Here is a 13,046-nt window from a genome sequence, read left to right as displayed (position 1 = left end):
GATGAGTGGGCCAAAATTCCTCCAGGACGCTGTAAAAGCCTCATTGCACGTTATCGCAAACGCTTGGTTGCAGTTGTTGCTGCTAAGGGTGGCCCAACCAGTTATTAGGTTTAGGGGGCAATCACTTTTTCACACAGGGCCATGATGGTTTGGATTTTTTTTCACCTTTAATAATAAACATCTTCATTTACAAATTGCATTTTGTGTTTACTTGTGTTGTCCTTGACTATTGTTTAAATTGGTTTGATGTTCCGAAACACTTAAGTGTGACAAACATGCAAAGGAACAGGAAATGAGGAAGGGGGCAAACACTTTTTCACACCACTGTATATATATATATATATATATATATATACAATTTTAGCTATTCTGATGTTTTATTTGCATAATCGTATCCCTTCAAAGAAAAGTATCATTCTTTGGGCTATATCACTGTATCATCTAAAATAATATCAAATCTTTAGCTAAATATGTCTAAAATCACACAAGATTTTTTTTTTAGAGAAAGACATGAAAGGATAAATAATAACATTTGTCAATATTGATGTAATAAACAAAGGCATGTCTGTTGTTTCTGCTAATATGTTACAGCAATCTATCAATGATCTTTCAAAGTGAGCAGTGCGGTCTGCAGAGTCCTGTTAATGCATGCTAAATAAATTCTTTCAGGGAGGTAGACTGTTCTTAGTCTATGCTGACTTTTTTGTTTATACTTCGGCATTTACTCTGTTATGGTTGTCTGCAAATCCATAGACTGAACATAGTTCAAAAGTAGCCACGCTCCATGGGTGGAAGAATAGTTCTAAACTGGAAACCTTAGCCATATCTCCCAAATGCATTAATGTCTTCATGTATATTATTCATTGAATACAAAAAGCTATTCATTTTATGGGAACTCATGATTTTATTACGATTTTATTATTTGTATTAAAGAATACTATGTCTTCCATCAGTCTGGGTACTTCGATATGCCTGCTTGCATTTGGAAGTGACCCTTTTATGTTTCTGTATGAATGAGTCCTTAAAACTGAAATACTTTGACCATGCCATGCCATAAAATGTATTTTCCACTCATAACATCCACCCACGTAACAACGATGGATGCAGGGAGGACAAGTGTTTCTTGGCCCAGCCAAATCTGCTGCTTCTCCTATTTGTTTGCTTACTTTAATAAAAAAATAATAATAATCTAATTCTAATCAAATCAAATTAAAGAGAAAATGTGTAAAAAAACTGTGCTAAATTAATATTGTAATAACTGTAAGCAGCAACTCTCCTGCAAGACATAGATACAGCTTAGAAGACACTATATAAGATTGGTAAATATATAGCGTTGCGCTAATATACAAACAATATCTAAAATTTATATTGGAAACATCATAATAAAAGTGTCCACAAGTGAAGTAGTATTAAATGCTATTTGTAAGTGTTGGTATTCTTGATGTACAACTCAGCCATCCAACACCATGGAAAATGATCCATGCAACAAAGCCACCACCAAAGGTAAAAATGGCGTGGAGCGATGCCTTGACATCACCAATACCCTCAAGTCCCAGGAAGAATGGGCTGTTTGGATTTGTTCAGGCCGACGCTCCAAACTTAAGGCAATTTTTAATCTATAATTCTGTAAGTGTGATTTATTTTATGCACAAATAAAAGCTTTTAAAGATTGTAAACTATGTGGAGCTTTTCTGTATTTTGGTGAACACTGGCTTACTCATTTTGGGCAAGGAGTCCGCAGAGGATAAGAGGGCTCCAGGAACCGGTAAAGGCCTTTGGCTGGGCTATAGTCACAAGCATGTAAAATTAGGGTTGGAAGCAACCTAGAGATTGTAAGCTGAAACCCAAGCCACATCCCAATTTGTAGAGAAAAAGGAAGGGTGTCCCAAGGATTTTACAGGCAAGGGATATTATCAGATAAAGAGGTGTAAAGCATGTATGAAAAAGTACAAAATGTATTGATTTGCAAAGATAACGTTTACATACGAAAATGTTAAAGCCAAAGGGCAATGGTCATGTTCACAAAATATACAGCTGAATTCTGAGTGATGGGGTTGGTCTCATAGTAGGAAGCAGATCAATTATACATGAATACAGAAATCCCAACATGTTTCGGAAATAATTGAATTCCTTCTTCAGGGACTGATTTAAGAATTGGCAAATCAAATACGTATAGGTGTTTGCACATAGTATAGGGTTGACAGAAAAGTGTACAAGCAACAATTTAGGAAGCAGCATATGGGATAAAAAGGAACAGGCAATTATGAATCCAAGGGTACTTACAAGTTGACCATCATTGGCAGAATAAAGTACACATCAGAATCCTCTTAGGTCAGGGTCTGCGTCTCAAAGGGCCCCATCATATAGGTCAGTCACAAGGAGGAGCTCTCCGTGGTGAGTGGAAAAACATATGCAATGTTCTCTAGCCAAATAGTGGCAGATGGTTTACCAAAAAAGTAGTTGCAAAAAAGAAAGTAGAGGAAAGCGGAAGAGCCTCTCTGCCAAAGAAGGGGGGCACTGTCAGGCAACTGAGTCCACGAGGATTGATGTAGAGCCAAAATTGAACCCTTGAACACAAAAATGTATATTGTATACGTGTGGTGTTTGGGACAGGAAAGCTGGTTTCTACAAATAGAGAGAAAATTGATAGTGCAAAGGCTAATGCTGATGGAGTAAATGGACTGAAGTAATATAGGATAAACACAATCCTAAGGAACTGTGTAGACCAGATAAGTAATCTGGATAGGGAGGCAAGTCGCCTAGACGGGGCTTTGAATAAAGTGTGCTGATAAGCACACAACAATGTTCAATCAAAGAAAAGAAAAGCTGCATAAGGAGGATGAATAAAATCAACTTACTTCAAAATGACAGCAAAAAACTATACCCCTTTAGGCAGTGGAGAGATCCTGGATATGTGGCAACTGCTAAGGTTATTGACTGAGTATATATAGATCAGTGAGTCAAGTAATACACACCTCCTGTGGGGCTTGTCTCAGTGTTATGCCGTGTACACACGATCGGAATTCCGGCCAGAAAAAGACCGATGAGAGCTTTTCATCAGAAAATGCAGCCGTGTGTATGATCCATCTGAATTTAGCTGTCCGAATTTCCGCCAGCCAAAAATTGATAGCATGTTCTCAATTTTCCAGACGGAACAACTTTCTATCGGTAATTCTGATCGTGTGCAATTCCGACACGCCAAAAATCACGCATGCTCAGATTCAACTACAAGACAGAAGCTATTGGCTACTGGCTATTGAACTTCCTTTTTCTAGTCACGTCGTATGTGTTGTACGTCACCGCATTATAAATGATCTGAATTTGAAGTGACCGTGTGTAGGCAAGACAGCTTGAGCCGAATTCCGTTGGAATTCCGTCTGGAAAACCATCAGAGCTTTTTCCGACAAGAATTCCAATCGTGTGTCCGTGGCATAAGATGAGATTCCCCAGATCAGCTGTAATCCCTGGCTGGCGATCCATCAGCTGAGTAATCCTCTGGCACCATCATATCATCTAGTGTAGTGACATACATAGTTACATAGTTAGTAAGGTTGAATAAAGACACCAGTCCATCCAGTTCAACCTGAGTGAGTGTCTACAATTGTCCCTATGCCTGTACATTGTGCATTGCACACTCACATTGGTCCCTAACCTCAAGGAGCCCACAATCCAAGGTCCCCATTCATGTACTAGGGCCAATTTTGAACAGAAGCCAATTAACCTACCTGCATGTCTTTGGAGTGTGGGAGGAGGCTGGAGTGCCTGGAGGAAACCCATGAAGGCACAGGGAGAACATGCAAACCCCAGGCAGGTGGTGTTGTGGTTGGGATTTGAACCAGCCACCCTTTTTACTGCCAAGCAAGAGTGCTAACCCCTACACCACTGTGCCACCCTCAGAGGGTTGCACGAAAAGTGAGATGTCAGAGGGTTGCACGAAAAGTGAGCGGAAGCATGTATGACCTTTTATGATGAGAGGTCATTTGGAGCTGGTAAGCAGCCATTTTTGTCTTTGTTGGTGACCTTATTGCACGGATTACTTTCCATGGTGTTGGATGGCTGAGTTGCACATCAAGATCACCAACACTTACAAATAGGAAGGCTGACTGCAGGTCAGCCAGAATCTGTAGGAGTAGTCTCGCCACCATAAATACCTGCCCTCAATCCACTCATCCTGTTGACCTTCCTTTCACATTATAATTTTCAGTTCCAGTTCCTCGACGTCAGGATGCTGACATTACCACAAGGGTCTCCTACACCGCGGTAGTTCGTATGAGTTCTACGAATAATTTGATTGTTCCCTTAATTGATTGCTGGTGTTGTTTTTTCGTAAGTAGGTGCTAACGAATTGTTCTGAACTTGGTACATTTTCGTCCCACTGGGTTTCAGTTCAACATCGGTATGTTATGATAATGTTTATTTTTCACAGGGATTTCTTTTCATCTGCCTTTTTCATACTATCGATTTGTACGTTTGTCTAAATCTACACATAAATACTCTTTCAGCCTTGCCACTACATTGATATATACGTACGATTTAATATCTCAAATTGCTTACGATTCGTATATTTCGCATTTACATCTTATTTATCTGTTACATTGCCATATATTCGTAGCTGCATTCGCTCTATTCAATATGTGTCACAGTTCATAAGTTTACATTAGGTGATATGGGTGGTTTTAGGTATCAGAATACAGGACATTTCCATAATTTCTCATGTTATACTTATGTCTTTTGCGACTGTAGTCGCTTAATTGGGGTCTTTTTTTGTTGGATAGTTTATCAAATTATTTCAGGTTACATATTTCATGTATGATGTCAATAAGCTTGATTAGATTTTTCACAAATGTTTTAGGTAATTTCCATTAGTTACAGGTCACACTGAGGTACAGATATTTACAGGAGTAGGGGTTTATGATGTTATGTTTTATTACTGTTTCATCTAGTTGTTGCTGTTTAGTCCAACCATATCATCTGGTAGCATAACAATATGCCAGTGGCAGGTTCCAAAACGCCATTTTTTTTTCACGGAAGGCCATTCCGGCTCTCTACCGGCATGTGGAAGGCAACGCCAGCTTCAGCCAGGAATGGTTGTATGTGAAAATGGCACCAACTTTCTCTCCGCTTTCCAACAGGGACACTTGACCCATGTTTGGCACACGTCCTGAATTTGGTGGTGCAGCGGTTCTTGAGCAAGTACCCAGGCTTACAAGATCTTCTGAGGCAGGCCAGAAAAGTCTGTGATCATTTCCATCGGTCATACAGTGCCAGTGCTTGGGAATGGGAAGGGAATGCAACCTGCCCACCAAGTGCCTCCTTTGTCACATGCCCACCAGGTGAAACTCAACAATTGGCAATGCTACAGCGGCTACACACACAGCAAGTGACCATAAATGAGTACCTGTGCGAGTATGGCACCAGCACAGGGTCAGCGGAACTTGGCTTCTTTTTTCCACATGAGTGGCTACTGATCAAGGATGTATGCACTGTCCTGTCACCATTTGAGGAGGCCACAAGGATGGTGAGCAGGGACAATGCATGTATCAGTGACACTGTCCCTCTAATATTTCTGCTGGAGCACACTCTGGGTGGAATCAGGGACAGGGCACCTGAGGCAGAACAGCGGGAGGAAGAAGAGGACTTCCTTTCCTCTCAAGGCCCCCTTTATCCAGATAGCATTCCTGCGGGCCCACCAAAAGCACAGGAAGAAGAGGAGGAGCAGGAGGAGGAGGATTGTGTCAGCATGGATGTAGAGGATAACACTCAGCAGCAGCCTTCAAGGAATGGTTTTCAATCCCCAGAAACCCAAGGAGTTGTACGTGGCTGGGAGGAGGTAGTTACAGATCATGTGATCCTTAGTGACCCAGAGGACTCTGCGAAAGGACCCTAGGATTCGTGGTCTCAAGGAGAGGGATCATCACTGGCTGGCAACCCTTCTTGATCCACATTACAAGGGTAAAGTTGCAGAACTCACCCTGCCTTCGCAGAGGGAGCAGAGGATGAAACATTTTCAGGAGGCCTTGAAGAAAGGTTTGTGTAACGCATTTCCAGACCCTGGGAAAATACCATTTACTGATGCTGGGCAACGTGTTGCTGAGGCTTTGTTCAGTCAGCGGAAGAGCGGTGGAGAAGGTGGCTGGCTGACCGAGCCTTTAAACAATTTTTCAGTCCTCAGATCCAAGGTCTGATTGGTTCAAGCAACCGTCACCAGCGTCTGCATTATATGGTGCAGGAATATCTAGGTGTGACCATGGCACACCACAGGTCACTATTCCCCCTTCCTCCCTTACCTTTCCTGGACCATTTCCAAGAGCCTCCATGTACAAATAGGAAGGAGCCTGAGTTTGTAGGAGTCTCCCACCATAAATACCTGCCCTCAATCCACTCATCTCGTCGACATTCCTTTCACATTATCCTATTCATCCATTCCCTTTTTTTACTTTCTTTTCTTTGTTTACTAATTATTTCTAGAGTACGCCCCTTTTAGGCATACTGACAACATGACCACAGCACACCACATGTCACAATTCCCCCTTCCTCCCTTACCTTTCCTGGACCATTTCCAAGAGACTCCAAGGATTTAAATAGAATAGGATTTAATACTACTTTACTTGTGGACACTTTTATTATGATGTTTTCAATATAAATTTTTGTTTTTTATCTTAATGCATTCTATGCATTAAGATAAAAAAACCTCAGTGTGCAGCACCTCCCCCAACCTCCCCCTCCCAATACTTCCCTGAGCCCCAACTCTTTCCAGCGATGTTGCACGAGTGTCTTGGCAGTCTGGGACACTCCCTTCTGATTGGCTAAGACACAGCAGTGGCGCCATTGGCTCCTGTTGCTGTCAATCAAAGTAATTTAGCCAATGAGGAGAGAGAGGGGGTGGGGCCAAACTGTGTCTCTGTGTCAGAAAGGACACACAGAGCTGAGGCTCAGCTCGGCCGCCCCAATAGCAAGCTGCTTGCTGTGGAGGCACTCAACAGGAGGGAGGGGCCAGGAGCACCAAAGAGAAACCTGAGAAGAGGAGGGTCCAGGCTGCTCTGTGCAAAACCACTGCACAGAGCAGGTAAGTATAACATTTTTGTTATTTTTAGATTAAAAAATAGAGATTTTAGTATAACTTTAAATCTAATTTGCTGTTTAAAGACACACTGCCTCCTTGAATATTCTGGGCAAAGTGAGAGTGTCTTTCTAAAGGCCTTCTCCCTCTGCACCCCTGATTGCCAGTGTTCCCCTGACACTCCTTCCTCCATTGCAGCTGGCAGGAAAATCCCCAGTGCCATGTGGTGTTGGGTGCCTTGGTGATAGTTCTCAACACTAGTGATTGGCTATTAGACCCAAGTACTCCAATGGATGGAAGTCACATGTTCTTCCATACCTACCCCTTTGCTCTGAATGTTTTGCTCTGACAGTGTTACTTCAAAGGATACCTATAGAGATGTCGGATCCCATTATGACTTTTTTTCTCAAAATGTTAAAGGATTGGCTGTCTATGCCTTCAATGCTTCAGTCTCTGTCCTGGGCAAAGTATTCAGCAGAGTGGACTGGATGAAGTTGAAGCTCCAGCATATTTGTTCCAAGCCAGTATCTCAGAAAGTGTTAAAGTCGATGGACCAGCATGACAACGAACATTATTAAAATAAAAAGTCAGCAATGGTAATGCACACAATACAGGTTTTTTTAAGCCTTTAGTAGGCTTGGGTATTTGAAATAACTCAAGTCTCAAGTGCTGAACGGTAATTTTTTTGAACAAGAAATAAAAGAGGCCCCACTTAAATTTTTCTCTCCTGCAGCCATACATTTGTTTTCATCCTTTTATTGCATCACTGTAACTGTAATAGTAAAAGGTTAAATGTGCCAATCTGGGTCCACCCAGAGCCATGTGCATCCCATCCCTAATTATATGGAGGAAGGACTTTACTTCACCACTTAAAGACTGCCCACTGCATATATACTGTGGCAGGGCGGCTCTATTGCATGAAACAACGTACCTGTACGTCATTTAGTGCAATAGATACTGTTGGCATGCACGCTCGCCTGCTGCACAGAGTAGGAGCCAATCAGCGGGTCCGGCAGACCCGATGTCCGCAGGGCCACCCACGATCGCTCCACAAAGAGGCAGAACTGGGATCTGCCTACATAAACAAGGCAGAATCCCCTTCTGACAAGAAAGTACACATATATCTTCTTTTCCTTGTAAGCAGAAACATAAATCTCTGTGTTCTTCCTGTCAGTTCATCCCCCACACAGTTACAAAACACTCCCAGGGAACACACTTAACCCCATGATTGCCCCTGATGTTAACCTCTTCCTTGCCATTGTCATTTATACAGCAACCATGCATTTTTTTAGCATTGATCACTGTATTGGTGTCACTGGTCCCCAAAAAGTGTCACTTAGTGTTAGATTTGCCCGTCACAATGTCGCAGTCCTTCTAAAAATTGCCAATTGCCGTCATTACCAGTAAAAACAAGTAAAAAATAAATAAAAGTCCATAAATCTATCCCATAGTTTGTAGACGCTATAACTTTTCTGCAAACCAATCAATATACACTTATTTGCTTTACCAAAAATATTTAGCGTATAAGAATACAATAAATGTGTAGAGTATAAGAATACATATTGGCCTAATAAAGAAATTCGATTTTTTTAAAAAAAATTTGCATATGTATTATAGCAGAAAGTAAAAAATTTTGTTTTTTTTTCCAAAATTGTTGCTCCTTTTTTTCTTTATAGCTCAAAAAATAAAAATTGTAGAGGTCATCAAATACCACTAAAAGAAAGCTCTATTTGTCTGAAAAAAAGGAAATCAATTTTATTTGGGTACAGCATCTCACGACCGTGCAATTGTCAGTTAAAATAATGCAGTGCCATATTGCAAAAAATGGCCTGATTATTAAGGGGGTAAATCCTTAGATATACTCAGTAAAGTGACTGGCCTCAGGTGATACACAGAGATTAAACAAACCTTCCAACATAGGTTTTACTTGTTTAACTGCAGTCTTCTCTTCTCTAAAACCCTTCAAAGTGATAAAATCCTTATGCATCTGTGAGTAGTACAGAGAAGAAAGTGAAGAACGGCAGTAACAGCTCTGAGACACTGCGTGAGAGCTGATTTTGAGGAAAGGGACTGCCTCTCTCTGAACTGAGCCACGCCTCTGCAAACAGAGCTAAAAGAAGTCGAAAGGAGCCGTAAGCATTAGCCGCGCCCTCTTTTCCTGCCTCCCACTGACGTCATCCCCAGCTGCCCTAATTGATGAGCACAGTGACTCTACATTGATGGGAACAGTGAGGCTGATTGATGGTGGGTACAGTGACTCTGCACTGATGGGCACAGGGAGGCTGATTGATGATGGGCATAGTGACTCAGCATTGATGGGCACAGTGAGGCTGATTAATGGGCACAGTGAGGCTGATTAATGATGTGCGCAGTCACTCTGCCTTGATGAGCACAGTGAGGCTGATTGATGGGTACAATGAGGCTGATTGATGGGCACAGTGAGGCTGCATTGATGATGGGCACAATGAGTCTGCATTCCTAGGCACAGTGAGTCTGCATTGATGGGCACAGTGAGTCTGCATTGATGGGCACAGTAAGGTTGAATTTATGGACACAGTAATGCTGCATTGACGAGCACAATGAGGCTGCATTGATGGGCATGGTGAGGCTGCTTGATGGGCACAGTGAGGCTGCATTTGATGGGTACTGGTGAGGCTGCATTTCATGGGAACTGGTGAGGCTACATTTATTGACAGGCACAGTGAGGCTACATTTGATGGGCACAGTGAGGCTGTATTTATTGACAGGCACAGTGAGGCTCCATTTGATGGGCACAGTGAGGCAGCATTTGATGGGCACTGGAGAGGCTGCATTTGATGGACACTGGTGAGGCTGCATTTGATGGGCACAGTGAGGCTGCATTTATTGACAAGCACAGTGAGACCACATTTGATGGGCACAGTGAGACTGTTTTTGATGGGCACTGGTGAGGCTGTATTTAATGGGTACAGCCTCATTTGATGTGCACAATCTCATTTGATGTGTACAGTAAGGCTGCATTTGATGGGCACTGGTGATTCTGCACTGATGTTTTTTTGATGAAAACCATGGGTAGTAAAAGTGATGCACTGTAATGCATCACGGAATAAGATTGAATCAAGTCATTGACATGATAATCATAATTGAATCGTGGGACGAGTGAAGATGCGCAGGTCTAATACCTCCCAACTTTTTGAAATGGAGACGAGGGGCACTTATTAGCAAAAGTATGTAAGCATAGGACACACCCCCTGCCACGCCACCTTAAAGGAGAATTATACAAAAATAGTATTAATTAAACCCACAACTGTTTTTTTTTTTTTTTTTACTACTACTATTCCTTTATATTGGCTTTTGAAATTTACAAATGCAGCAATTTCGAATTTGGATGAAAGGTTTAGCACTGGGAAACACTTTTTGAAAGGTAAATAGTGAATTTTATATAAAACTATATAGATCAGACCAAAACGAGGGACAAATAAGGAGGAAGGAGGGACAGAGGGACTTTGTTCCAAATCAGGGACAGTCCCTTGAAATCAGGGACAGTTGAGAGCTATGTTATAGTTGTTGAGATATGAAAGTTTACTGAAATGGAAAGTAGAATAATGAGACCCATCACACACAATAAGGGAAATTCAATATAGCCCTACACTTCCCTTAAGAACTACCTGCGCCTAATTCAAGCTAGCATTTGCACTAGTGTTAGTAACACTACTGACGTGTTTGGCAAATGCAGGTAGTTCTCACTAATGCCACTTTAACAATCTGTTGCTATGACAGCAATAAACTTTTAAAGAATTACCGCCGTTCTCAGATAAGGAAACTGGTGGTAATTAATCACTTAAGGATGGGGAGAGGTAAGTGTAAACAAACCTCTCCCCGTGCTTCCTAGGGAGCTTGTCACTAGTGAGCTTGTCACTAGGGATGAGCCGAACACCCCCCGGTTCGGTTCTCACCAGAACCTTCGAACGGACCGAAAATTCGTATGAATTTTAGAACCCTATTAAAGTCTATGGGACTCGAATGTTCGAAATCAAAAGGGCTAATTTTAAAGGCTAATATGCAAGATATGCAACAGGCAACACCAGCCATAAGCGGTATCTTCAGGTGTATACTGTGCTAGAGGCACACAACACTATAACTTTTGCGCAAACCAATCAATAAACACTTATTGCAATTTTTTTACCAAAAATATGTAGAAGCATACGTATCGGCCTAAACTGAGGAAACAAATGTTTTTTTATATATTTTTGGGGGATATTTATTATAGCAAAAAGTAAAAAATATTGTTTTTTTTTTCAAAATTGTCGCTCTATTTTTGTTTATAGCGCAAAAAATAAAAACCGCAGAGGTGATCAAATACCACCAAAAGAAAGCTCTCTTTGTGGGAAAAAAAGGACACCAATTTTGTTTGGGAGCCACGTCGCACGACCGCGCAATTGTCAGTTAAAGCGGCGCAGTGCCGAATCGCAAAAAGGGGCCTGGTCCTTTAGCTGCAAAATGGTCTGGGGGTTTAAGTAGTTGTAAAAGCACAAGGTTTATTACACAAAAGGTGGCAGCATCCCCCTAATACTAACCTGGGCCCCCTGTCGATCCTGTAATGTCTACAAGAGTCTTGTTCCCAGCGGGAGCCACACAGCCAGTGAGCCAATCAGTGAATAACACACAGATCCATGTCTCAGGTGCATGCCTGCTTGGGTGCACCCAGCAGGAGCCAAGAGTACTGGCGTGGGACCCAAAAAGAGGAGGATCCAGGCTGCTCTGTGCAATGGTAAGTATAACATTTGTATTTTTATTTTATTTTAAACAAGGCTTTAATATCGCCTTAAGCCCAGCTCTGGGCTGGTATACTCAGGGTGGGCCCTGCCATTGCTGGGAAGCTGTTATGTATGTGACAGCTTCTTGCACAGAGCTATAGCGCCAGGCCTTTTTAACTGTTGGCTGGGAGATTCCCCAGCCAAACGCTAAATGTAAATAGGCATACAGGTGATGTTATTGCCCAAATATGCCATACCTGTTGACCTTGCCAATGAAGCCTACATCATGCAGTTTCCTTTGTTGGGGTGACAACCCTGCAGCACTCCTGAATTCAGAGCAGCATTGTCACCCACATGTAGGCTTTTCCTGCCTCACCATGGTAGGCTGAGAAGATTTTGCAGGGGGTGTGGCTATCAGCATTGTCACTGCTAATTCATAAACCTATAGCTTGTCAGCACTCAGAACTTGGCCACACCTAGTCCTGCCCACTGCTTTCTGTATCTGTCCCTGAAACCCTCCCACTGTGAGCTGCAGTGTCTCGGAAGGGGAGCGTGTGAGACAAAAATGAAGGAGGAGGTAAAGAATTTTTTTCTTTTACTTTATCAAGCTTGTACATCACAAAGTAACTGAAATTTGGACCAACTTAGACTGTCACATGCAAGCTTTTAGATGTAGATGTATTTTAATTTTCCTAAGTGGAGAACTCCCTTAATATTACATGATGGTTCTGATTTTGCAAACACGATTGAATCTCTTATCGCCGGTGACCTCCGCGCTTCCTGCTGCAGCTGTCTGCGGTAAAGTACTGGACTGTTATGAACTGTTGATTAGCTATGATATATTGTCCACAGCTCATTTATTTTTATTTATACTTCCAGATGAAATTCATGCAGATGACTGCTGTTTGTGTATGTAAACTAGCACAGCTGTTTATCAGCAGGAATATAATTACTACCTGTTTTTCTTTTAAGTGCTTATGGTTATAGTAATTTACACCTGGACAGCCCTACTGATTTATGTGTGCATTAAAATATTCACTGTAAATATTACGTTTCATAAAATGAATAAAGCTAATAGTCATTGTTGAGTTAAAAAATTGTATAATGTAAACTAATTATGCCATAAAAGAGTGTTATTTGCTCATTTTTCAATTATGCGGCTCATAAATATAAACTGGAAGTGAAGAAATGCTGTGCAATGCTCACAGAATGTTGTCACATTTTAGCAGTTGTATGAGAATGGTTGATAA

The 13,046-nt window shown here is 41.7% G+C and overlaps 1 long non-coding RNA gene across 1 annotated transcript in view; it reads right to left on the bottom strand.

Annotated features, from left to right (window-relative positions):
* LOC143990245 (uncharacterized) overlaps positions 1 to 2,754 on the bottom strand; it is a 46,434-nt gene extending 43,680 nt beyond the window's left edge. Inside the window, exon 1 of the long non-coding RNA XR_013277241.1 lies at positions 2,284 to 2,754. This is a non-coding gene — a long non-coding RNA (uncharacterized LOC143990245). The remainder of the gene's footprint in view (positions 1 to 2,283) is intronic.
* Between the last annotated feature and the right edge of the window lie 10,292 nt (positions 2,755 to 13,046).

The sequence above is a fragment of the Lithobates pipiens genome, unplaced genomic scaffold (genome assembly GCF_037356315.1).
Source record: "Lithobates pipiens isolate NorthernLeopardFrog02 unplaced genomic scaffold, aLitPip1_a1.2 Scaffold_18, whole genome shotgun sequence".
NCBI lineage: Eukaryota > Metazoa > Chordata > Amphibia > Anura > Ranidae > Lithobates > Lithobates pipiens.
Note: the sequence above shows the minus strand (reverse complement) of the source record. Positions and strands in the feature narration are given on the sequence as shown.